Source organism: Dermacentor albipictus, chromosome 2, assembly GCF_038994185.2.
Source record: "Dermacentor albipictus isolate Rhodes 1998 colony chromosome 2, USDA_Dalb.pri_finalv2, whole genome shotgun sequence".
Taxonomy (NCBI): Eukaryota; Metazoa; Arthropoda; class Arachnida; order Ixodida; family Ixodidae; genus Dermacentor; species Dermacentor albipictus.
Window position 1 is genome coordinate 131,419,493 of NC_091822.1, and position 24,015 is coordinate 131,443,507.

Below are 24,015 nucleotides of genomic sequence, written 5' to 3' on the forward strand. Positions count from 1 at the left end.
TCTTTGCTCGATGTAAGAGTTGTGTGCGATGTTTCATGCGGACTATACATCGATGACTCATTTTTACCACGCGTTCAACGGTAATCTGGTTTGGCTATAGAAAACTATGACAGCCGTAAATAAACGCACTGAATGTGAGATATCATGTCAAACAAGACTCGTGGTTCTGACAAACACCCTGGGCCCAATCACCTTTTGACTGGTAATGTTGAACTCAGCCATTGCATATGCTGCAGGTCGACTTTGCACGAGTCGAGTTTACTTCATTTGCACCCTCAAAATGTCACAATAAAAACTCTAGAGAGAAAATGTGAATTTTGAGCCGTTTCTGGCTGCCACTGAGAGCGAATTCAGGTCAAATTTAACCTCATGGTTTTAGTATTAAAGGCAGTAATTCGCACTTGAAGATCCTGCAAGAGGTATTGAGAATAGTGGGCCAGAGCCACTGTTGGACTGAAGTACAGAGAACCAAGGGTACTACATCGGTGAGTACGAAAAACCTTTGCAAGAATATTCCGAACACTTAGCACACTTCGAAAAACAGCATCAGCTGGAAAAGAACCCCCAAACACAGGAAAATATTTCTAAATGCAGTATTTAGCTGATAATAGTGTCTTCAAAGAAATCACTCAAGTCTGCAAAAGTTCACATGAAGACCGGTCAAAGTGCAAAAAACCTCCACCGGTTGCTGTTGTGTCCATCCTCTCTGCAAATATTCTTCGCAAACGCGCTAACATCGGGCTTAGAATCTCACAACGCAATGTTTAAGGGCGTCAACACCAGGTACACGAGATGCGCTTCGCCTTTTTGCAAGGTGTCTCTTCCATTTCAATGGCAATCGTTTGAAAATTGCCCGCTATATAGCTTACTACTCCACGAGCGTGAATTAAATCACGTGGCAAATTTGACTGTTTCCTATGTCTCCCTCCTCCTCGGTTTGCAACTGTGCGTGATTCTTTCGCGATTGAAGGCGCAGGAGGTCTGTCCGAGCCGAACGTTAAGTTGTTCAGAAGAATTGGATGATTCACGTGGTCGGAATTGTGTGGGATGTCACTCGCGCTCCCACCTCGAAGGTGAGATCGAGCGCACCTGATTGTATATATATATATATATATATATATATATATATATATATATATATATATATATATATATATATATATATATATATATATATATATGGGTGCTCTTAGCTGGAGCGCGGCGTTCTGAAGCGTATTCCGACAGCTCAGTTTTAACCCTCCTGATATAAATCGAGCGCGCGAAAGCGGCGCGTCGAATGTTAGATTCGTCAAGTGCACACGTCACGTGAGCACATGCAGCAGAGCGCTGAACTCGGCGTGCGCGTGGTTAATCGGGGCATATATTCGCGGCCACCGTCATCAGGTCGTTTAATTTATGTTAATGGCCCTTCCGGTCGAGTTATTTCGCAATTGCTTATTTCGTAAAGCTTGATGCCCGGGTGCCACGTTAGCTATGTTTACCGAATCGTATACAGCAAAAAGTTTAGGAGCACGAACGCTAGCAAAACGTGTTTCCAGGAGTTTCGCAAGTTACCCGAATTTGGTTGTACGCTGGTGTGGCTCGCCGCATGATACACGATGACGCCTCTGATTGTTTGAGTGATGCCTTAATAGAGTTCAAGACTAGACATACAATAACAACACGTTGCACGTATGTTACGCATCCGCAATGTTCAGGCTTGACTCGCCTCCTATATCGAGCGCGGGCAGAGCTGCGGCGCAGCCCCTCTGAGCGCGTCGCCGTTCGATATTGCAGCTATATCGAAACTCGGAGCTTAGTAACGACACTCTAAAGTTTCCCAATCACAAAAAAACTTGTTGAGACTTCTCATGAAAACGATAAAAGCTTGCCTCCCATAGCCAACAGCCCGTTCACCGTGTACCATCCAGCGCGATCCCACATACCAGCATGGTGCCGAAATATAGACGGCGCTGTGATCGCAAAATGGCCGCGCCCTCAGTAAAACGATCTGTAGAAAGATCGACTAGGAGAGGACGTGGAACTTCGATAGCTGCGCTTTCCTCTCGGGACGCATTTCAAAACACAGCAGCTAAATTATAGGTACTTCTCGTCCTAAATACAAGTTATTTATTCGCGGTCCACCTCCTTCATTCAACGGCTAACGCCACAATAAACGTTTCCTGTATGCTAGCGGTGGGCATATACAGGGTGTTCCAGCAAGCTTGGACCAAGATGTTGAAAAAAGAAAACTATGCGTTCTTCAGAACAGAAATCGCGTGGATGTTGTTAGCGTTTATCTAAACTTACAGCACCATATTTTTGCTCGTCTATTTTTTTTAATAAGCCGAGACAAATTATTGAACTTTTTAAATATAGCTTGAATCGTTCAAACGTCCATAGGGAAGTTGTGGAGCTCCACAAATATTGCCCAACCCATGCACTTTCAACGAGGTAGACGTGGCCGTTCTTATTCGGGAAAAACGAAAGCCCGCGGAGTTTAAAAAATACCACGTGACAGCGCGCTCTGTGCGCCCGAATGCGCCACGATTACAGCGCTCTCAACCGTGCTTCGTGAAAAAACATCGCTCGCTTCGCGCCTTTCGTGCTGCCCACGACAGAGCTTCGCGTTGAGCTGGATTCCGAGGTAAACGCCAGTGGGTTCGGGCAGCAGTTGAAACACAGCGCGGCTCCCGTCTCTGCCGCGATAATTGCGCTCTCACGCTAGCAGAATGCATGCGGAGGAAAAATGACAAGCTCATGAGTTCGAATTTGGGAGCGAGACCCCAACAAGCAAACACGCATTATAATAAGCTTGATAACCTCCTGTGAACTACACTGGTACGTTGTCACAAAAGGAAGAATTGTTAACTGATACGGAAGGTTGCTTTTTAGCTTCCTGTCCATTCCTTGACGGCAGAGAATTTGTAATTTCATATTACTTACGCGCCTATTCCACGTCGTACAAAAGTTTCACACAGATGGCTTTTTACATGGATAACAGTTGTAGAGATTTATTCGCTATGATGTCTGCCTAACGAATGTGTTCAAACAAGTCGCCTTCTGCCATAATGCAGCATTGGCACCTTTTCAGCACGTCCGATGTAGCTTTTTTGATGACGCAAGACGGTATCTCGTTGCAGGCCTCAGCAATCTCTGCCTTTAGCGCTTCTGGTGTAGTCGTAGATTTGAGGTACACTCGGTCTTTCACATGTCCCCACAAGAAGTCAAGAGGTGTCAAGTCCGGTGACTTTGCAGGCCATGGTCCATGGCGCCCGACCCACTGGCGTTTGAAGGCTTTGTCAAGCCAGGCTCGGGCAAGGCTGCTGTGATCAGGTGCACCGTCGTGCTAATACCAAGTTCGCTTTAAAAACGCAAGAGGAAGATCACACCGAAAATATTCGACTGGGCCTTCCAAGATGTCGTTCGCGTACCGCTGAGCAGTGAGCATGTGGTAAAAAAATATGGGGCCAATTATTCTTCCGTCAAAGCTACCGCACCATACACTGAATGACTATTGTATATATACTGGTGTCTGGTCTGCGCTACCCAATGCGGGTTCGTATCGCTCCAGTAATGCGCACTACGGATGTCGACTTTACAATTTCTGGAGAAGGTTGCCTCATCTGTCCAGAGCACTTTGTCAACAAAATCCTGTATTTCGTCACTGTTCACAAGAATACAATTTGAGCAAACCATTTTGAAAGTCTCTTTCTTGCAGCTTTTGATGCAGTTGGAGGTGACACGGATGCATTTCAGCCTTCCTAAAAACTCTTGACACTGAAGACTTTGAAATTACGACCTCACGACTCACATCACGCACGATGGAATGAGGGTTTGCAGTAATGAAAGCCAAAATGTCTCCTTCAGCCGCTTCACTGATGGTGCCCCTTATGTGCCGCGTCTTCTTGAAGCTACCTGTTTCTTTCAGCGTCAAGTAACTCCTCATAAATGTGTTCGCGCGAGGTCTTCCCCCACATTGCCAATTTCGGTATACCTTGGCAGCTTTCCTCTTGTCGCCCAGTTCCGCTGCCAAGGCTAAGACCATGTTCGCCTTCTCGCTTGAGTACGGCATGCTTTAGACACTGCAAACAAATTCTTCGAAACGGTTGCACGGCACGACAGTCATAGACAGTCGAGCTCACGTGCGTCTAGCCGCTGGCACAGCTTCGAAGAAAAGTGGCGTTGTAACAAATGATTCTAAATCTCGCACAGTTTCCAGATGTATGATGCATCTAGGAACTGTGCGAATACACCCCCCCCCCCCCCCTCAGTTGCACATACTTGGTGAGCCAATTTGTCAATTCGTACACATACATAGGCGCACATTCCTAGTAACACATGCATTGTGGCCCATACCCTGTGACCCGAGTAGTTGTAACATTGCCAACACAGCAGAGAAAATGCCGCTTTAAAACCCCTAATCTACCACACCCCCTAGCTATTTGGTCAATAAAAAGGGGCTATCGTATCGAAGGGAAGAAATTTCAGCAAGCAAGGCAAGTGCATATTAAGATGTATGCCATATTCACGCAGTTGCTAATCGCCTTCTACTTCCATACGATTCTTGGCCAGTATTGTGATTCTTGTGCGTATTTTTTATATTCAGCATCGACTTGAACTCTGGAAAGAAAATTGCTCTTCTCGTCATACAGGAATAAATGGCTCATGACGGCGCATTCTTCGGCGACAGGGGCGAGCGGCTGCTGACGAATCATTTTTTCGGAGCGCCGTCGCCAGCCGCTGCCGGTAATGTCAGAGCCGTGCAAAGGTTGAAGCCCTTTCTCGTAAGTGAAGGGATGGCGCGGGGCTGGCGATGTTTTTATATATCACTCACGAGAGAGCTGTAATCGCGGCGCATTCGGGCGCACAGAGCACGCTGTCACGTGGTATTTTTAAAACTCCGCGGGCTTTCGTTTTTCCCGAATAAAAACGACCACGATAAGTCTATCTCTTTGGCGGTACCTAGGTAGGGCAGTATTTGTGAAGCTCCACAATTTTCCTATTGACGCCTGAACGTTTCAAGCTATATTTAAAAAGTTAATTAATTTACCTCGGCTAATTACTCAAAAGAAGACGAGCAAGAAAATGGTACTGTAAGTTTAAATAAACGCTAACAACATACACGTGATTTCTGTTCTTAAGAACGCATAGGTTTTTTCACAATCCTGGTCCAAGTTAGCTCGGACACCCTGTATATAGTGTACATAATTTGCTACTGGACGCAAGTGCTGCTTGTGAGTCACTGAATATAACCCATTTTAGTGCGTCTTGTGCAGGTGTTACAAACATATGCAGACCAGGATAGCAAGCAGATGAGCGGTAGTGGAAGACGTTGCCCGGGATGACACTCCTCGCTCAATGCACGATCTGCGTCCCATTCTGTTCACTTCACTTATTTCTCCACACTCAGCTGCTGTTAGTGCTGACGTCACTAATATATAGCCAGCTTATTCAATTTTCTGTAACCGATGTCTTCGCTTCATGCCTCTTGTTCTGCTTGTCTATTCGGGCACCTAGCCATGCTGGGCCAGTGGCTAAAAATGTTCACATATGCCCAGCGCCAAATGACATGGGGGAGGGGGGAGGGGGCGAAGTATTTTGTAAGAGTACACTTAGTGGACTGTCCATTTCGGCCGCTGCTGATTGGCTAGGGCCACTCGTCTCCTCCTCTCTCGTACAGCTGCATCCAATCAGCAGCGGCTGAAATGGACAGTCCACTATGTGGACTCTTACAAAATACCCCGCCCTCCCCCCCTTGCGCATACTTGGTGAGCCAATTTGTCGATTCGGACACATACAGAGGTGCACATTCCTAGTGATACATACACTGTGGCCCATAACCTGTGACCCAAGTAGCTGTAAAATTGCCAACAAAGCAGAGAAAGCGCCGCATTAAAACCCCTAATACACCACACACCCTTGCCCTTTCATTCGAAAGGTTAATAACAAGGGGCTATCGTATCGAAGGGAAGAAATTTGAGCAAGCAAGGCAAGTGCAGATTAAGCTGTACGCCATATTCGTGCAGTTGCTAATCACCTTCTACTTCCATTCGATTCTTGGCCAATCCTCCATAGTGGGTAACGAAGTTAACACAGGGCAAACGAGTGAAATAGATAAAATAAAAACAAACGACACGTTCGCGCGGCGTCAGCCTCATTCCTGTACGAAGAAGAAGAACAAGAAGAAGAGTACTTGTCCCGCTTGCAGCCATCGTGAGCTCTACCCGAGTGCAAAGTCGCGTCGCAATGTCTTCCCTGCAGCGTCCTTCGACCCGCGTGCCCGCAGCGAAGGCACCGCCGGTGCAAGTGGTCGACACCGCCGATAGCCGGAAGGTGGGACGCTCCTACAGCATCCAAAGTGAGTATAACGTCTCCAGGCCCGCCATATTGTCTTGCTCGTCTGATCACGGCTTTTTTTTCGTTCACCTTACGGAAAGCGTGCGCCGAGCCTGTAAGTCGTGCGCCGAGCCTGTAAGCTCGGCGCACGAACGAAGAAAATATGCGGCGTATTTGACAACGCTCGCGGAAGGCCAAATGTTACGGCACGTGTATGTGCATATATCTTAATGCGATTAGCATTCTGTGAGAACTTAACCCACTTCGAGTCTTTCTTTTTTATGCGAAGCATATTACGAGAGCTCAACCCAGCTCCTCAGGCGCGGCGGTGTCGCCTTCAATACCACGTGACCCCGTGACGTCACGACAGAGGAGAAACGAGGCTCCAACTCGCGCCGTCGTGGCGGTATATAAGCGGCTGCGCTTGCCTCTGCTAGACACTCACGAAGTGAGATGCGTCCTGGAGACAGAGCTGCTCATTGGAATCAGAAGCGAAGGTTGCGGCGTGCTACAGAGACTGATTTTCTAGGTGGCTTTGGCTCAACTCTTGCAAGATGGGCTGGGTGGGAATCGAACCAGGGTCTCCGGAGTGTGAGACGGAGACGCTACCACTGAGCCACGAGTACGATGCTTCAAAGCGGTACAAAAGCGCCTCTAGTGAATGCGGTGTTGCCTTAGAAACGAGCTGTTTCTAAGGCTCAGACGTGCGTCGCTTGCTCAAGCGCACATTTCGTTGCCGCGCCGAACGCTGCGTTGCTCGACGCTCACCGCGTCCAATGCGGGGCGCGTAGTCGCTGCGCCGTAGCCCATTGTCTTACACCCCTTGGCGGGTCGACGGGAACGCTGTCGCGTTCCACTCTTGAAGGCGAAGCAGAGTAACGCATCGAGTTGTTTCTTCGTCTAGCCGAACCAAATATAGCCAAGCAACAGCAGTTCACCAGGCTAAACAGTGGTTAAACAACTAAAATAAAGGCTTGTATGCTTCGCATCCTGGGCTTAACTTTAGCTAAGCCACAGCCATTTTTTGTATCTAACCTCTTGACGAAACAAGAACTACAGCAATTCTGAGAATTGCCTACTGAAGCGCAAGCATTGTTGGGCTCGGCTGTAAATTCGTTTTCGCGTAGCGTTGCTTACTTGCCTTTCCTAGCTCATGCACGTCTACCCGTCGCCTTTCCGGTGGCAAAGAATGCTTAGGCTTTAGTAGACAATTGACAGATTTTCTCGCCGCATCCAACCCATTAAATGCAATCGTACCAATTGAGCTGGAACGTCAGGCGCTAGCGCGCCTCAACGCAGCAGAGCGCTCGAAAGCGAACACCAGCTGCCGCAGTAGCGCGTGAGGCGTTGCGTGAGGGGAGAGTGCATCGCCGCGACGCCACGTCACCCTCCTCGCTGTCGCTCACGCAAGCCTGCGTTATGCGCGCTCCTTGTCCACGCAAGCTCTCGCCTGCGTTCTGACTGCGCCTAGGTCATAGCCGCCGCGGTAAGGCCAGAACCTGGCAAGGCCCAATGAAAACGCGCCAAGCGTCTCAACGCGCTCGCTTGCCCGCGAGGTGTTTTTAACTCGAAGGGCGCTCGGCAGCGTTCAATATGTAACATTGGGCCACCCCAAAATTTCAAGTAGTGCCAGACCCAAATTTCAAGCTGGCCTACACCCAAATTTAGGTTGGCCCAAGCACAAATTTAAGATGGGCCACACTCAAATTTTAGTTGGCCCAACCCAAAATTTCAAGTTTGCCCATCTCTAAATATAAGTTGGCCCATTCCCAAACTTCGAAGTTGGCCCACCCCCAAATATAATTTGGCCGGACCCCACACTTCAAGTTGGCCTACCCCCAAATGTAACTTGGCCTAACCCCAGATTTCAAGTTGATCCACCCCCAAATTTTCGTACCACTGCTTGCGCGTTCGTCGTCGTCGTCTTCCGCAGCTGGCTGGCTCTATGTTGAAAGCGATCGTCTTACGCGAAGGAAGAACGGACGGACAGTTCTCTCGCTGAGTAACCACAGAAATGCTTACGCATTAAACAAAATTAAATTATGGGATTTTACGTGCCAAAACCACGATCTGATGATGAGGCACGCCGTAGTAGGGGACTCGGGACATTCGGACCACCTGGGGTTCTTTAACGTGCCCCTAAATCTAAGTACACAGGCGTTCTCGCGTTTCACCCTCATCGAAATGCGGCCGCCGTACCCGGTATTCGATCCCGCGGCCTTCTTATTAGCAGTGCAGCAACATAGCCCCTAAGCACCTCTTGATGACACCTAACGTACAATAACGATCCAGTTGAAGCAATAGCATGAATTTACAGCGAGTGACAGCGAGTGACAGCGCGTGTACGCGTACATCAGCGCGCGATGTTTCTATTACGCTGCGATCGGTACTTGTGCTCTGCTTCTTTCTTTCTTTACTTTGGTTCAAATTATTTTGTTTTGTCAGAATCACTTGTTATAGATAAAGCGATTCGAGGGGACATGGGGGGCGGGCGGAGGGGGTACGGTTTAAGTGGCATGCCTGAAGCGAGTGTATTAGTTTCACACAAAAAAGGAACACGCAAAACCTTTTGCTCGGGCAATTCGTTTAGCAGCAGCGGCAGACCAAGCGCTTCCACCGGTTGCGTCGCTCAATGTTAAGAGAACGCTGTTAGGAGGGCGCGGACAATGTGTTGTGCGGCACATTGCTCTAAGGGTTGTAATTTATAGAATCATTATAATTATAATTATTATATTAGTATATATTATATATTTTATATTTATATTATATATTATATTATTATTATTATTTATATCAATTATATTATAATTGTATAAATACGATATCTGCGTTTGATGCGGAGCAACGTATCTGGAAAGATTGTTATTCTAGTTTTTTTTTTACCACGTTTCGGGAATTTTTCAAAATAATATACAGCCTAAATTGAGATTCAGCTTCCGGCAGTCAGTATAATTTAACGTTCTCTCGCAAATACAATAATGTCATTCACATCGGTCCAGCTCATAAAAACGTTTGTTCGTTTTACATATATTTTAAGAGGCGGCATCGTAGTTGGCTCCGAGATAAAGCTTCCTCCTGACTGCAAAAGTGTCCCTTGCACGGGGCACTTTTGACCGCGGACAATGAAACTCGACGTAAAATGGATGCATTAACCGCTTCACTAACGTTTCTGTTTACATAGATTTTAACATGCGTGTTGGATTTGCATAACTAAAAAAATAAAATAAATAAGCGGCACTTCTTGAAGCCAATCCTTGCATTTTTTTTATACGGTTAGATTAAAGGACGAGCTCTTCCATAGGCATTAAATGCTAATTTTTCATTTCAGTCGAATCCTTACGAGCAACTGCAAGATGTACTACTCTCAAGAAGATGGCTGGGGTGGACGTCATGGTGTGTCTTCGGGAAAATAACAAGTGTAGTTACGGTTGCAGCTCGGCTCCATAGGCGTAGACGGGTGTGGCCTACGTTTCGCAAGGTTAGCGTACCTGATTGTAGATGGCGATTGGCATCCTCATCGAAGCAGGGTAGCGATAAATAGTCATCTAGCTTGCCTAAGCTAATCCCGTATTATAAACATGCATATTCTAGTATTTTGCGTAAGTCTCCTTCTTTTCTCTATTCATTAAAATCTCTATATTGTACGGTCAGCTGTGCCCCCTGTAACGGTTCCGGCTCTACCAAACTTTCCCCTACTTTTTTTTCCCACCAATAGTCTCGACTGCTGATGGGTAATGCTTCCATCCACTTTGAATTACCGTGCTTTTGAAATGAGGAAGTTTCCTACGACGTTTCTTCCTGGGTGAATCTATTGAGATTCTATTACGATGCACTTTGTTGTTTGCGGACTCTTGCTTCAGCTGACACATGTTTTATCCTGTAGCGAATATTTGATTCAGTATGTTTTTGTGCATAAGATAATGCTCGGACCTAAGATATATATCGTGGCACTGCATTTTGTGTTATCGTGCAGATTTCCCCTCTTGATTTCTTTCTTGCAATCCTTGTAAATCTATTCGGCTTATTTTATTTATTCCGTCCTTTGCAGTCATCTCTCACTTTCATTTTGATGACTCCTGCTTATTTATTTACGCACTCAATTACCCTGTGCTTGGTTGTCAACTTTCCTGCCCTCTTCCTCCATTCTGCCTTCACGTTTTTGAAGTACAGATACTTGTGCTCTTTGTCGGCCATTTCTTTTCATACATATTCCTGAGTGTTCCTCTTTAAACTCATTTTTTCTGCCTTTCTCAGGCTTCAACGGAAGCGCTGCCCATATGACCTTGCTTTGTCGCCGTTGTGGTTTAACCATGGGTCCCCAATGACAGTGGGCCTACCGATCTTTGGTTAGCGTCCAACTCCGACAAGATATCCGATTTGAAGCACAGAATGGAATCTGAGAGCGACAGCCCTGGTACCTTTGCTCCTTTTCTGATTCCTCGCACCATCTCATATTCACTGCAGCCCCAAAGCTTTCTATGTTTCAATATTTCCTCATTCGACTGGCCCTTAATTCCTAGGTTATCTTGGTGGATGCATGAGTAAGTCTTCCTTCGTTCATATATACACCGAGGTATATATACTGCTTGAGTGTGGGTATAACTTCGTGTTGAATTGATGGTGAGTCATTGCTAATCTCTTCATTAAAGATGATAATTAGCGATTTCTCTGTACTAAAATTGGGGCCTAGATATGTCGCTCCATTGTCACATATATTCGCACATCTCTGCAAAACTTTTTTATGGTTCGCTGGTATCACACTGTCGTCCGCGTACACCAGCCCAGGGACCTCTGTTGCATCCTTTGCCCCCTTGCGGATTTAAGAAAAACCCTAATTCACCGTTTTCCAGTCGTCTCCCTATGTCCTAACATAAAGCGTGAACAACAATTGAAACAGAGGACAGACCTGCTTCAGCCCTCGGCGAACTTTCACCACTTCATTGCATTTCCGGTCTTTTCATACAATTTGTACTCGGTTGCCGCTATAATCTCCCTCAGCAGCTCCACGAAATCGTCATATGTGCCCTCGTTCCTGAATATGTCCCACAGAAATTTCCTCTCTAAGTTGTCTTAAGCTTCCATAACACCTATGAATGCAATCCATAACGGTTTATTCTCAGGTACCGAAAGCTACACGCGCGGAGTTAGTACGAAGATTACATCCTCTAAGCGCATCCGATTCGCCTGAACCCATTCTGTAGTTCTTCCAAAATATCATTTTTCGCCATCCATTTCAACCGCTCAAATTTTATGGCTCGCATTGTCATTCTATACAGAGAGAATCTAATGCAAGTCAGGATGACCTCACTGCACTTTTTACAAAACTTTGCTTGACGGTCGTTGATATCGCACCAACCTGGTTGGCTCACGTGTGTGCGCCGCACTGAATGGACAGATGTAAAGACAGCTCAGGCAATTTTTAGGTGTACGTATACCCCGGTGAAATTGTCATCGTGCACACTGCTGACGCTACGATTAGGGACGCCAACCGATGCGTGTGAGTTGTGTGGTTTATCAACAAATTATGTTTTTAAGATGGCCGTGTGCCCACCCGATCAGCGTCCTTTAAGAGGCTCTAAGAGAAAGGTAGTTCGATCTGTTTTAGTAGATTATGTTTCTGCAATGCTACAAAAGTCGCTCTTACTCTGGGAAGGCGCTTGGTAAGCCAGAAAAGACGCAAAAAAAAAAAATGACGGGTTGCCCCGACGGCGCCGTTACATTTCCGAACCAGCTAACGATAACGTCATGGAGTTTCACGACATCTACTCGGGCCTGCTTAATTTTTCTAAGGGGTCTTATATATCTTCCATAAACCAACTCAGTCGAGCGACGAAACAGTGAAAGCAAGCCTAGCTATTTTGTAGCCCACAGCTAAATCTTCCAACCCATGTATATACAGAGGCTGTCTCATAGAAACATGCCTGCTAGAAGTATGGGATGCCGTTCGTTTCAGCACTGAGATAACTTTTGGGAAGGTCATTCCTTCGGAAATTTTTTCGCTGAACGTGTTAATCAGATTAGCGCGGTAATTGAAAGTGGTCAGAACAAGCTGTGCCGCGGGTTCGTCGCGTTTTTAGTCTCTGTTCATGGACGAGAAGACCGAAATTACTGACAACGCTCGGTGTGCCATTTTCATCAGATGCGTTGACCAAAGTTTCATCTTCACAGAGGAGCTATTTTGCCTGGTGTCGATGAAAGGAACGACCACTGGGGCCGACATTTTCTCAGCGCTCGAAAAAAAAAAATCCACCGACGATTACGATACTCCACGCGAAATTTGAGCGCAGCTATATATGTGCTTTCATTTCGCGATATATTGGCTGGTGCGTACAATATGTCTCGTGTGGCACGTTGCAAATGGAGTGCGGCGCGACTGCATCGCTAATCGGAAGATCACGACAGGCGGCGCCGGGGTGACGCGTGGACACGATTCACAGCAACCGCCGCCAACAGACGTCCCAGACGATGATCGATGATCATTGAGTGGCACCCACTTTGAGATGGGGCGGGGACAAATCGTCACCTAGTCTGCTTGAGTTATTCAGGTATGCTACCAATGCTTCTCGTTCTAGCATCATTGTATACATCTCTTAAATCTTCTCTATCTACCTTGTACCACTGCCTTTGCCTGTAATGGATCCAGTCGCATCAGTCTCTTTCCTGCTTTTTTTCCAGCAAAACTCTATATGTATCTTGCTTATCTCAACTGCTGACCGGTTGATACTTCCGTCTACACTATATCCAAGCGCTTCTGGGAGTTTTACGTTACATATTGTTCTCGGTGGGTGAGTCCCTTCGCATTCCGTTAGAATGTGCTGAGTGGTCTCCAGATTTTTGCTGCAGCATACACATTCCTCGTCTAATAGCGGATATTTGCTCCGGCATCTTTCTGCCCTTGTCAACCAGCTCGAGCCTCAAATAACGAGACATTTCTTCCCTTCGTGTCATATAGATTTTCTCTTCTGATTTTTTTTTCTCATTCTTGTAAATCTCCATGGCCTTTCTCGTTTGCATTCTTTGCATCCAATTCGGCGCCTCGGTTTCTCTCACTTTCTGATTATACCTGGTTGTCTATCTACATTTTCGATTACACTGTACTCCGTTGCCACCTTTCTTGACCTCTTCCTCCATTCTTACAGATTTATTAAACGATGCGCGCTACTCTGGCGCCATCTCATAGCCATCGTCGCCGCACTACGCTTTCCTGTTCACGCTTTCGCCATACCCTCCTCCGCTTTCCGCATCACGGTTCCGCTGCACCCTGCTCTCTGCTTTCCTCCTCGCGTATTTCATCCCTCGCTGCGCGCCACGTTCGCCTTCATCTATCGCTGTGCTCGTTCTCTCGGTTAAGCCGCCACCGACGCTCACCGCAGGAAGGGGCGCTCTAAAACGACGAAGACGAAGGAGCTTTCGTGCAGCGGCCCACGCGCAACATCAACTACCGATGGAGCCGGACTACAGTTTATTCTTATCAAATCCATTTTTCTGTGCACAGGGAGGGTTGCTTTCATACACACGCATCTGTGTGAACCGCAGTCTTCTTTGAAGAGCGCGAGAAAGTCGTCGCTGCACTCGAGAATGATCGAAGCATATCTCCGGCTGAGACCGCGGTGTATATTCAAAACCAAGTAATCGTTCACGTTCGTCAATAGTTTGCTGTGACTTCTGAATGCTCGCACAAATGTGTGGTCCGCCGTCGACACAGCTACCTCGGGATAGATGGTTGGGACGACGACAGCTTGTATGCTGTGAACCTCTTTGATGTATCGGTTTTGAAGCGGTACTTGTACCACCTTGTGCTTTTCTCTTAGCTTAGGAAAAGTGTTTCCAAAGGTGCTCAATACTAGTCGTGTCTCTCTGAATATCTTGAGACCGAGCTTCTGGGCCACGTCTTTTTGTATCTTTCATACAAGAAGACGGGACCGTGAAGCTCAATCTGAATATGTTTAGAGAGACACGACTAGAACTAAACCTTGGCTGCCTCTATCCAGAATCCCTCGGACGTGTTTGGCCATGGACGATCCGTGTGCAGAATGTTTGGAGATACGCGACGTAGTCCGTAGTGCGTTGGTTCGTGGACGACGCATTTTCGCATGAAGAAAGAGAGCTAGAAGAAACACACAGCATGCAGTTTCTTACGGTGATGTTGCTGTCGTATAGTCGTCTTGTAATTAGGGTCACCCATGCTTGACGCATAGCGTCCGCGGCAAGAGCACCAGGTGAACTTAACTCGACAATCTTTCTCTCAGTGACCTCTAGGTTGTCTTCTGTGAGCTGTACTTCCTTGAGAGTAAGAGGTATCTCTGCGTTGCAGCTACGCCTTTCATGCTAATGAGTGCGACAGAAGAAACATTTCGACCTTGCAGCAGATGTGGCATGCAAAACAAATGCTGTAGGTGTACCGCGAAGTATCCTGTCAGTACACTTAGCTGCTGCGGGTCATTGAGATGGTGACTTGCATTGACACCTGCCTTTCAGATCCACTCGCACAAAAAGTAGAAGACCATTTAGCTCAGCGTCTGGCGTATAGCTTCTGGTGAAACTGACGCAGAGGCTCGGGCATAATGACTGTCAAGTAATTGTGACCTCAAAGTGAGGCTTTGTTTTTCTCGTGTGAAGTTGAGAGTGACGTCTTAAGGAACGTTGAACCTGCTGAAGAATATCGATGAGTATAGCTGAAAATGTTAGAGTTGGCACATTCAGTGCTTCAAGAAAGCGGATGTGTAGCGACGTGGCGTCAGAAAGTCTTCGCAGACCTCGTATTTCGTGGGCAAGCTTCACATTCGGAAGATGTCTCAGTGCCACCAGACGTTGCTGAATAACCCTTGTTCGATAGACAAATCATCCAGAACGCGATGGCGTCCGCGTAGCGGCTGATTCGGATGCGGGCAAACCCGAGACTTGTGCTGCCGCTGCGTCACCTGCCAGAAAGCTTCTGAGATATAGTAAAATTTGGGGGAAGGCGTCAAATAGTCGTTCAAGCGAATGGTCTGCTCAAATTGTTTTCAGATTGTTTCCGCCCACTGATTGAAGTCTCCCTTGAATATTGACATACGTAGTGGCGGCACTCGGGATCCCGCAAATCTGCCTGGTCTCGCTTCTATAGTGGGCGACGCGGCTATGCCGGCTAAGCCTGCGATTGAATGCTTTGTACTTTCTGAGCTACTCGGCAACGAAGCTCGGCAAGCTTGCTAATTGCCTGATAACTATTTTTCGCTACTATTGCATGCTACTTTTCGAGATTATTGGTCGGCATATATTCCTCGGCCCGATAATGGTAGCCTATCTCACCGTTTTCGTGGGCCGATCCGGTGATAGCGAAGTCTAAACTTACGTGCCACAGACTGTGTTAATGGCCCTCACCGAATTAGTGCAGGTGCTTAGACGTCAACCACCAGCGACACTTCGATAAACTTCGAATAAACGGAACAGTCTATTTCCCCTATGCTTTCCACGGCTTCACTGTCAGTATCATTCGCATGGTTGTAACCGCTCCCTGCAGGTGCCACAACGGCGCGGTCGGTGGCGCCGGCGGTGCAGGCGGACCCGACCCTTCTGCGGCCCGTCCGGGAGGCTCAGAAGGCAACCGCTTCGTACCACTGCATCGGTCTGATGATGCCCGTTTACCTGGCCCCTTTGATCTACAACGGTAGCCGGGTGAGCATAGCCAAGACGCCAGGCTCTCCTCATTGCTCTCGTGAGTCGGTCATTGCCCAAGCAGAAATCAGAGTTGCTTTCCAGCTGTGCTCCTTTGTGTTAAAAGAAAGGATTACCCGTGCGCCTCGTCGTGGAAGATATTCAAATTTGCGTTAATTGCGGCTATTTTCCATGCTTTCCGCGAAAACTTAATTGTTTGCAGTTTGCGAGCTTACATATAAGCGTAGATGGAATAAGCTTCGTGGACATAACTTGAGCGTTGCGGAGAACACGCAGGCCAAATAACACGCTACATACGTCACGTATACAGTGCTCCACGTCGACGCTAAGTGACGGAACACCAGCCGACGCCGGCAGAAACACTGGTGCCAAGATCTGGCACGCCCTCGAGTTTTCGGCTTTTATACTCCCTCATATCTGAACCAGTGCAAGCAGGGCGACAACACAACAAAAGCAAAAGCCAACACTCCCATGCGCATGTTGGCGTTTTTGTATGTATTTCCTGTTTTTCCTGACTCACGACCAGCACTCCTGGCTCTCCAACGACCGGAGACCGCCAGCCTTGGCGTCGCCTTGTTGGCCTAAAAACTTCACGCCTTTGTTTCGAGTGGCCTGAAGTTGTCGGTGCAATGGCTCTCCTCTCACGTCGGCGTCCAGAGCAACGGAAGAGGCTGACGTCCTGGCAAAGGTAGCCCACCACGCCATTGAACCCGTCAGCACCACCGTAATGGCCTTCGACTATGCAAGGCACACGTTGCAGCGCCTCCCCCCCCCCCCCCCCCTCGGATCGGCGTCCACCCCCCGGCCCGCCGTCCACTTCCCGATCGCGTCCTCACAAGGCAGGAGCGCTCTCTCCTGGTGCGCCTCCGGATCGTCTGCTCCTGGACGGCCTCCCGGAGGTACAAGAAGGGCCTGGTTCCATCACTGGCCTGCTCAGCGTGCGGCGAGACCAAAACAATCGAGCAGCACCTTTGTTTCTGCCCCGCTTTCACCAAAGGGAGGCTTCTCTCTGTGCATCATTTCGACGCTTGGGACTCCTGCGGTGTGCGCACCGCAACTGCTGTTCCCGCTCGGCACCACAGCTACGCCTTCAGGCACCTCCCCACGTTCCTGGAGGACATGGGGCTGTCGCGTAATTTGTGAATGCACCACTTGGCCGCCGTTGGAAGCCAAGGGCTCTGTGACCGCCTCGACCTACTCTCTCTCGTTTCTACTTTATGTCACCCTTCCCCTTCCCCGAGGCTCTGAGCTGTACTTCCTAAAAAGTTGCAGAAAATAGCGCCTCTTCCTCTTCACAATCACTTTCTCTATATGCATAAAAAGTTGGCAGTTTCGACCGAAGGCCGAAGTATTGACAGCAACAGCAAGGCTCCTCAGACGGTGTTGAACTCCTCGGACGGTGTTCTAACTATATGCGGACGTGACTTGATTCGAAACAGCACGCAAGGCAACTTCAGCGCAGAGGGAACAGCGTCCTGGCAGACATTCCAGGCGTCTGAGAACGCTAGCATCATGGGCGCCGCCAGTGGCGTCGCAGGCGTCGCACCTCGACGCTGCACGAGATGAGTCCGGATGAGAACGACGACGGGTCACCAGCGGCAGTGGCCAGTGAAATATTAGATGCGTAAAGAGCACTGGCTCGGGTACCGGTGAAACTGCGTCTCTTTGAGATTGTGAGCCCAAATATTGTTTTTACATTTTCTAACGGTTCAGGATGAATGATATCCAGTGTGAATGGGATGTTTTATGACTGTTCTTTGTCCTCTGCAATTCCCAGAATTCTGACGAATAATACAATCAAGACCATAAAACACCTCGTCAAAGCAACTTTGGGGTTTGAATAAATATATGTACCTAGCATATCGAAGAAACCCTATAAAACACCACAACGACGTCGACATTCACGCCACCTCCGCAGCTGCCACCGCCGCCGACGACAACCACGACTGCGAAAATATATAGCTATCACAATAAAATGTCAGTTTTCAGTCAGCACTTGTCCTGTGCATTCTTTTTCCTGTTTTCGTCCTGTTCGCATTGTTTCTAACATAAACGTTAGTCAGCTCGCCCAACTTTCCCCATTATTCACTCCCTGTGCGTCGACCCCGAATACGAAAACGCCAGCTGACGCCGAATAACGAAACGCTCTATGGTTAGGCCTAGCTGCAGCTCAGTGCGGCTTGGCACGCGGAGGTGGTGGTATGGTAGACGACCGTTAATAAAGCTTTAGGGGGAACCTGAAAATTTGCACGAACACTCAAAGTGCCGGCTTGCCGTGACGGTATCGGCGCCGCATGCGCGACTTGCGTATGCACCATGCACCATGGTGCATGGTGCATACCATGGTGCATCACCATGCACCATGGTGATTCGGAAGGCCTCGATTTTTTTATAGAGACATTGCAGACGCGCAGTGTCATTTGGCTGCAAAAACTACGAAGCCAAGTATAGGGGCACCGCGTCTCGCTCTGCTCCATGGGCTCTGCTGGCTCGTTCACACTGGTATATTCTGCGTCTAGGGCGACGCGGAACCGCCTGCCGCCGCAATGCCGCGTCGTCCACGTTGCACACTTCCGACCTTTTTCCTCAAGTCGTCCCTCATGACGCGTTTGTGCTTGATTTGGCGCTCGTTTTAGAGAACCGGGTAATATTCTCACAGCACTGATATCCCCGCTTTCGAGGCAGTCGACGCAGCCTATTAAGGCGACTGTAACATTCACTTCGAGCTCGAGCGTGGTCGCCGCCACTTGCAGAGTATACCGCGAGTAATGGCGCAGCTTCTTCCTCACGTTATGATTGTCGCTCGTGGAGAAATTTTCCTTGACGGCGGCGGCAGAGATCGCTCTGATCCAGATCGACGCGGAGAGGACTCTTTCGATGATATTCGCCGCCACAGACATGGATTCCGCGTCCACACTGAGGCCGAACGTCCCAGTGTGAACGAGCCATGCAGCGGAGTCAGGGCAGAGTCCCCACTTCCACTACTATTATGAGCGTTTCGTGCACAAAAGCTATAACAGGGTGTCCCACGTAATTTTAGCCAAACGTTAAAAATATGCTAATGCCACGTCCCTGGAGAGACCCAAGGTAATGTTGTTTGCCGTAGCTAGGAGATACTCGCATACCGCGAAATTACATTATTAGCCTTAATTAATAAATCAACTTCTCAAATATCATATTTAGATGAAAGGGTTAATGAGCAAAAATGACAACCATTCCACTCTGCGATAATGGAATGGCAGCGAAAGCCGATGACAGTCAAAGCTCTCAAACGAAAAGCATTGCAAAGTGCTTTCGCTGCCATTCCGTGTTCACAGAGTGGAACGGTTGTCATTTTTTGCGTTGCGAGTCTGGCGTCTTACTCGTTCGGAAGTGCCCGGGTTCGCGACTGTCGCTTTCATTCAGCATCGCGGGAACGTTCTTCACCGGTGGTCGTTTCGCGCCGGCGCCGTTTACGTTCTCGTTGCTGTTCCCACCGGCGCTCCTCGCACGCATGTTGTTCTTCGGGTGCACGAACTATACCTGACCGCCCCATCGATAACGCAGCTGTTTTGAGCGCCGATACATCTCCTGCTTATATACTGCGAAAACCTTGACGTCACGCTATTATTCACGGCGGGCGTTCTGATCTGTTCCGCATTTTCACATCTGCGCCGCCGCACTGCACCCGTATGGGTTAGTTAGAAGTCGCTAAGTCCGTTTCTGTTGCCGGACGCCGAAGAAACTACGGAAGGTTAGTCATATACAGGTTTCGCTGTAATTGTAGAGCAATTCGAAAAACTCCCGATACAGCTTTCTTTGGCTCAATATGTGCTACATAAAAGTTTTTCAGAGCGAGAAGGAAGCCCGCAAAATACAGGCAAAATTGCCGTGCAACTGGCCGCTCGAGGCACTTTGCGTGTATTCACGGGCGTCTTCGGCCCTTTTTCGAGGATGAACCATGATGAACTGCAGCATTTGGCCTTCAGCTTCAGCTGCCCAGCGCACTAAGCATATCACGAAAAACGTTTGATGCCATTCTCAGGAAACGAGGGGGTCTCTGCGGTTCGTTAATGCATCCACTGCTTTAGCACAATTGACCCTAAAATGCGGTCTGGAACGTGTGATAGAAGGGTGCACTAAATTAGCGGGCAAAACAAAGCTACGTAGTCTTGAGCTGCTGCGTTGACATTGGCAAGATAATTTTAATTGAACTTAATCACTTCCATCGTTACGCATCTCGTCTCTGCATGTTGGTCGTCTCACCGAGGAGGAGGAGGAATAAACTTTATTTGTGCACAGCAGATTTGAGACCTAGGCCTCTACCTAAATGACGGCCTCGAGCCCTTGGGCCCTGGCGGCATCTTCGGCCTGCTGGATTGCCTTGCGTTGGTCTTCCGGTGCACAGCTGAGCAACGCGGTCTCCCACTGCTCTCTGGTTTTAATTATTTTATTCTGTATGGGTGTACGAGGACAAGCCCATACCATGTGTTGTAGGTCCGCCCTTTCTTCACAGAATCTACATCTATTCGTGTAAAGGTCCGGGTAGTAGCGGTGGTAGGCCACCGGGTTCGGATATGTATCTGTTTGTAAGAGGCGCCATGCCGTCGCTTGCCGTCTATTTAACGAGGAGTGTGCCGGGGGGAAATGGGCCCTTCCCAATTTATAGTATTTGGTGATCTCGTTAAAGCTGGTCATCCGGTCTCTCTCCGTTCCCAGTATTTGTTGCGTGTCACCTGCTCGGCCTGTCAGTTCTCGAGCCAGGTTGTGCGCTATTTCGTTCCCGGGAAGGGAGGAGTGTGCGGGTGCCCATATAATGTGAATGTCGCGATCTTCACGAAAGTTGTTTAAAATTCTGAGTGCTTCCGGCGAGATTCTTCCTTTTGCATAGTTCTTGACTGCTGTCTTGCAGTCGCTTACTACGGTGTTGGCTTCCGTGGAGGCTATTGCCAGCGCTAAGGCAGCTTCCTCCGCCACCTCTGCCTTCCATGTTTTCACCGTCCCACTAACTCTGCAGTCACCCTCTAGACTCGTAGCAACTATCGACATACTCTGTCCATTTGCGTACTCCGCCGCGTCCACATAGACCACGTCCCTGGCATCACGGAATCTTTTGTGGAGAGCTCTCGCTCGTGCGTTTCTTCGATCTTGGTGAAACTCCGGGTGCATGTTTCTGGGGAGTGGGGGTGTTGATAGATGTTCCCTTATTTTCCTTGGGATGTCTCTCCGCACTCCGTGCTGTGCTTCGTAGGTTATTCCGATGTCATCTAAGATGTGTCTCCCCGTCAAACTCTGCGTAAGCCTTTCATACTGCGCTACTCTCTGTGCCTCAATAAGTTCGTCTAATGTATTGTGCACGCCGAGCGCCAAGAATTTCTCGTTTGACGTATTTGCCGGAAGTCCCAAGGCTTGCTTATAGGCCCTTCTAATAATGCAGTCTATCTTGGCTTTCTCCGCAGCGTAGAGCTTGAGGTAAGGAACCACATATACAATACGACTGATTACGAATGTTTCTATTAATCGGATGAGATTGTGCTCTTTCATGCCATAGTGCCTGTTGGATATCCGCTTTATTAGTCTGATTGTTTGATGAACACTATTGTCAAGTAGTCTAATGGTTTCTCCGTTATGGCCGTTTTTGGATATGCGGAGTCCCAGTATTCTCAGGCTCTCCACTATCGGTATTGTGGTGCCTTCTACTGTGACCACAATGCCCGGCCTTTCCCTAATGCTTTTTCGACCCCGGCATGTGGGCCTATAGAGCAGAAGTTCTGATTTTTGCGAGGAGCATCTCAGTCCCTTGTCTTTGATGTAGTCTTCTACCGTGTTTACTGCGGTTTGAAGGATCTCTTCCACATGCCCATCGCTTCCACCCGCCACCCAAAGGGTGATGTCGTCCGCGTAGAGGCTGTGTCCGAGTCCTTCTATCTTTTCGAGTCTCGCAGGAAGACCAATCATTGCCACGTTGAATAGAAAGGGAGATAGGACTGAACCCTGCGGGGTACCCCTATTACCTAGCTTGAGTTCGTCCGATTTGGATTCTCCAATTGAAATCTTTGCGGTACGATCTGTCAAGAAGTCTTTGATGTACGCGTATGTTTTACGTCCTACATCCAGTTTTTGGAGATTTTGTAGTATGGCCTTGTGCGTGACGGTGTCAAAGGCCTTAGTTAGATCGAGACCTAGTATGGCCTTAGTGTCTAGACTTTTCTCACCCGCATCTATGATCTGATGTTTTAGTTTGAGCATAATATCCTGCGTCGATAACTTTGGTCGAAATCCAATCATGGTATGTGGGTAAAGTCCTCCATCATCCATGTATCTCGTGAGACGTGTGAGAACCACATGTTCCATGAGTTTACCGACGCAGGATGTCAGGGATATGGGCCTTAAGTTAGTCAGTTGTGGTGTCTTTCCAGTCTTTGGTATAAAAATAATTTGGGCTGATTTCCATTGACTTGGAATACTGCCTTGCTCCCAGCAGTTATTCATGTAGTCCGTGAGAGCTCGGATGGATACATCGTCGAGATTTCTAAGTGTTTTGTTACTTATCCCATCAGGTCCTGGTGCAGATTTCGAGTTGAGCCTGGTCAGTTCATATCTGACTTCTGCCTCCGTAATAGGGGTATCAAGATCTGGATTCTCGTTACCTAGGTAATCCGGAAGTACTTCTCTATCCGCATCTCCAACGTACATCTTTTGGAGCTCTCGGAAGAGCTCTTCTTCTGTGCCGTTGTAGCTGTGTATAACCTTCTGTAGATTGTGTCTTTGTATGGTTTTTGTACTTCCGGGGTCCAAGAGGCATCGGAGAATGTTCCAGGTCTTGGACATTCCTATCTGCCTTTCCATCAAGTCGCACGTGGCTTCCCACTTCTGTTGGGTTAACCTATTTGCATATATCTCGATTTCCTTGTTTAATTCCACAATTCTCTTCCTTAATTTCCGATTATGTTTTTGCTTTTTCCATCTTTTCAGCATGCTACCTTTCGCTTCCCACATGTGCAATAATCTGCTATCCATCTCCTCTATACCTGCCTCCTCTGGAACAGTTTTGGTAGCTCGTTTAATGTTTTCTTGCAGTTTCTCTGCCCATTTCTCTATGTCCGTTATAGTGTCTTCCGCATCATCTTGTCGGATTTTGCGGAAAGAGTCCCATTCTACTAGCTTCAGTTCTCTCCCCCTCTTTTTCCTTGGGCCTGCTTGTACCGTTGTGACGACGATGTAGTGGTCACTACCTAAGCTTTCCTGCATGTTTGTCCATTTAGAAATTGCTACATTCTTCGTAAATGTGAGATCTGGTGTCGTGTCGTTGGTTACGCTGTTTCCTATTCTGGTTGGTGCCTGAGGGTCAGTTATGAGCGTTAGGCCTTCGTGCTGAGCGTCTGCCCACAGGCTTCGGCCCTTAATGTTCTCTATGCTGTATCCCCAAGCCGCGTGTGGCGCGTTAAAATCGCCGACCACGACTAGTGCCTGCTTGTGCGCTACGCTCAACACTTTGCGGAAGAGTGGGCCGAATTTGGGCTTGTGCCGGGGTGGACTATATATGTTCAGAATAAATAGACTTCCCTCTTCTTTACGGGAGGGGATTATTTCAATCAGGACGTGGTCTATGCCGCGCACACCGGTATCGTGCTCGACAGCCGAGAGGTTTCTGTGTATGAGCGTCGTGACGGTTGCCTTCTCGCCGGAAGCACTATACGATTTATACCCCGATAATTTTGCGATCCCCCCGGTTTCCTGCAGGGCGATGACATCTGGCGCCTCCTTACTTGTTATGAACTGCTGCAGGTTTCCTCGCTTGCGACGATACCCGCGGCAGTTCCATTGCCAAATCGCGTATTGGTTACGCGGCGCCATGTTGATTTATCTGTTCTTCCCCGGTGGCCTTGCTATTTTCTACCGCATTCGGCCTGCTATACGGCTTGCTTTTAACCGGTCCTGCGCCTGCTGGCCTAATATCCTTTGGTGTGCTTTCTAGTGCCGATACTCTATTCTCTAATCCATCGAATCGTTGTTTAATCTCTACATACATGTTTGTGATTTGTTGCTGTAACCCAT

At 48.2% G+C, this 24,015-nt stretch overlaps 1 protein-coding gene across 7 annotated transcripts in view; it reads right to left on the bottom strand.

Moving 5' to 3' along the window:
• LOC135912552 (sperm-specific sodium:proton exchanger-like) overlaps positions 1-24,015 on the bottom strand; it is a 270,794-nt gene that overhangs the window by 178,957 nt on the left and 67,822 nt on the right. The gene's annotated exons all lie outside the window — the stretch shown is intronic.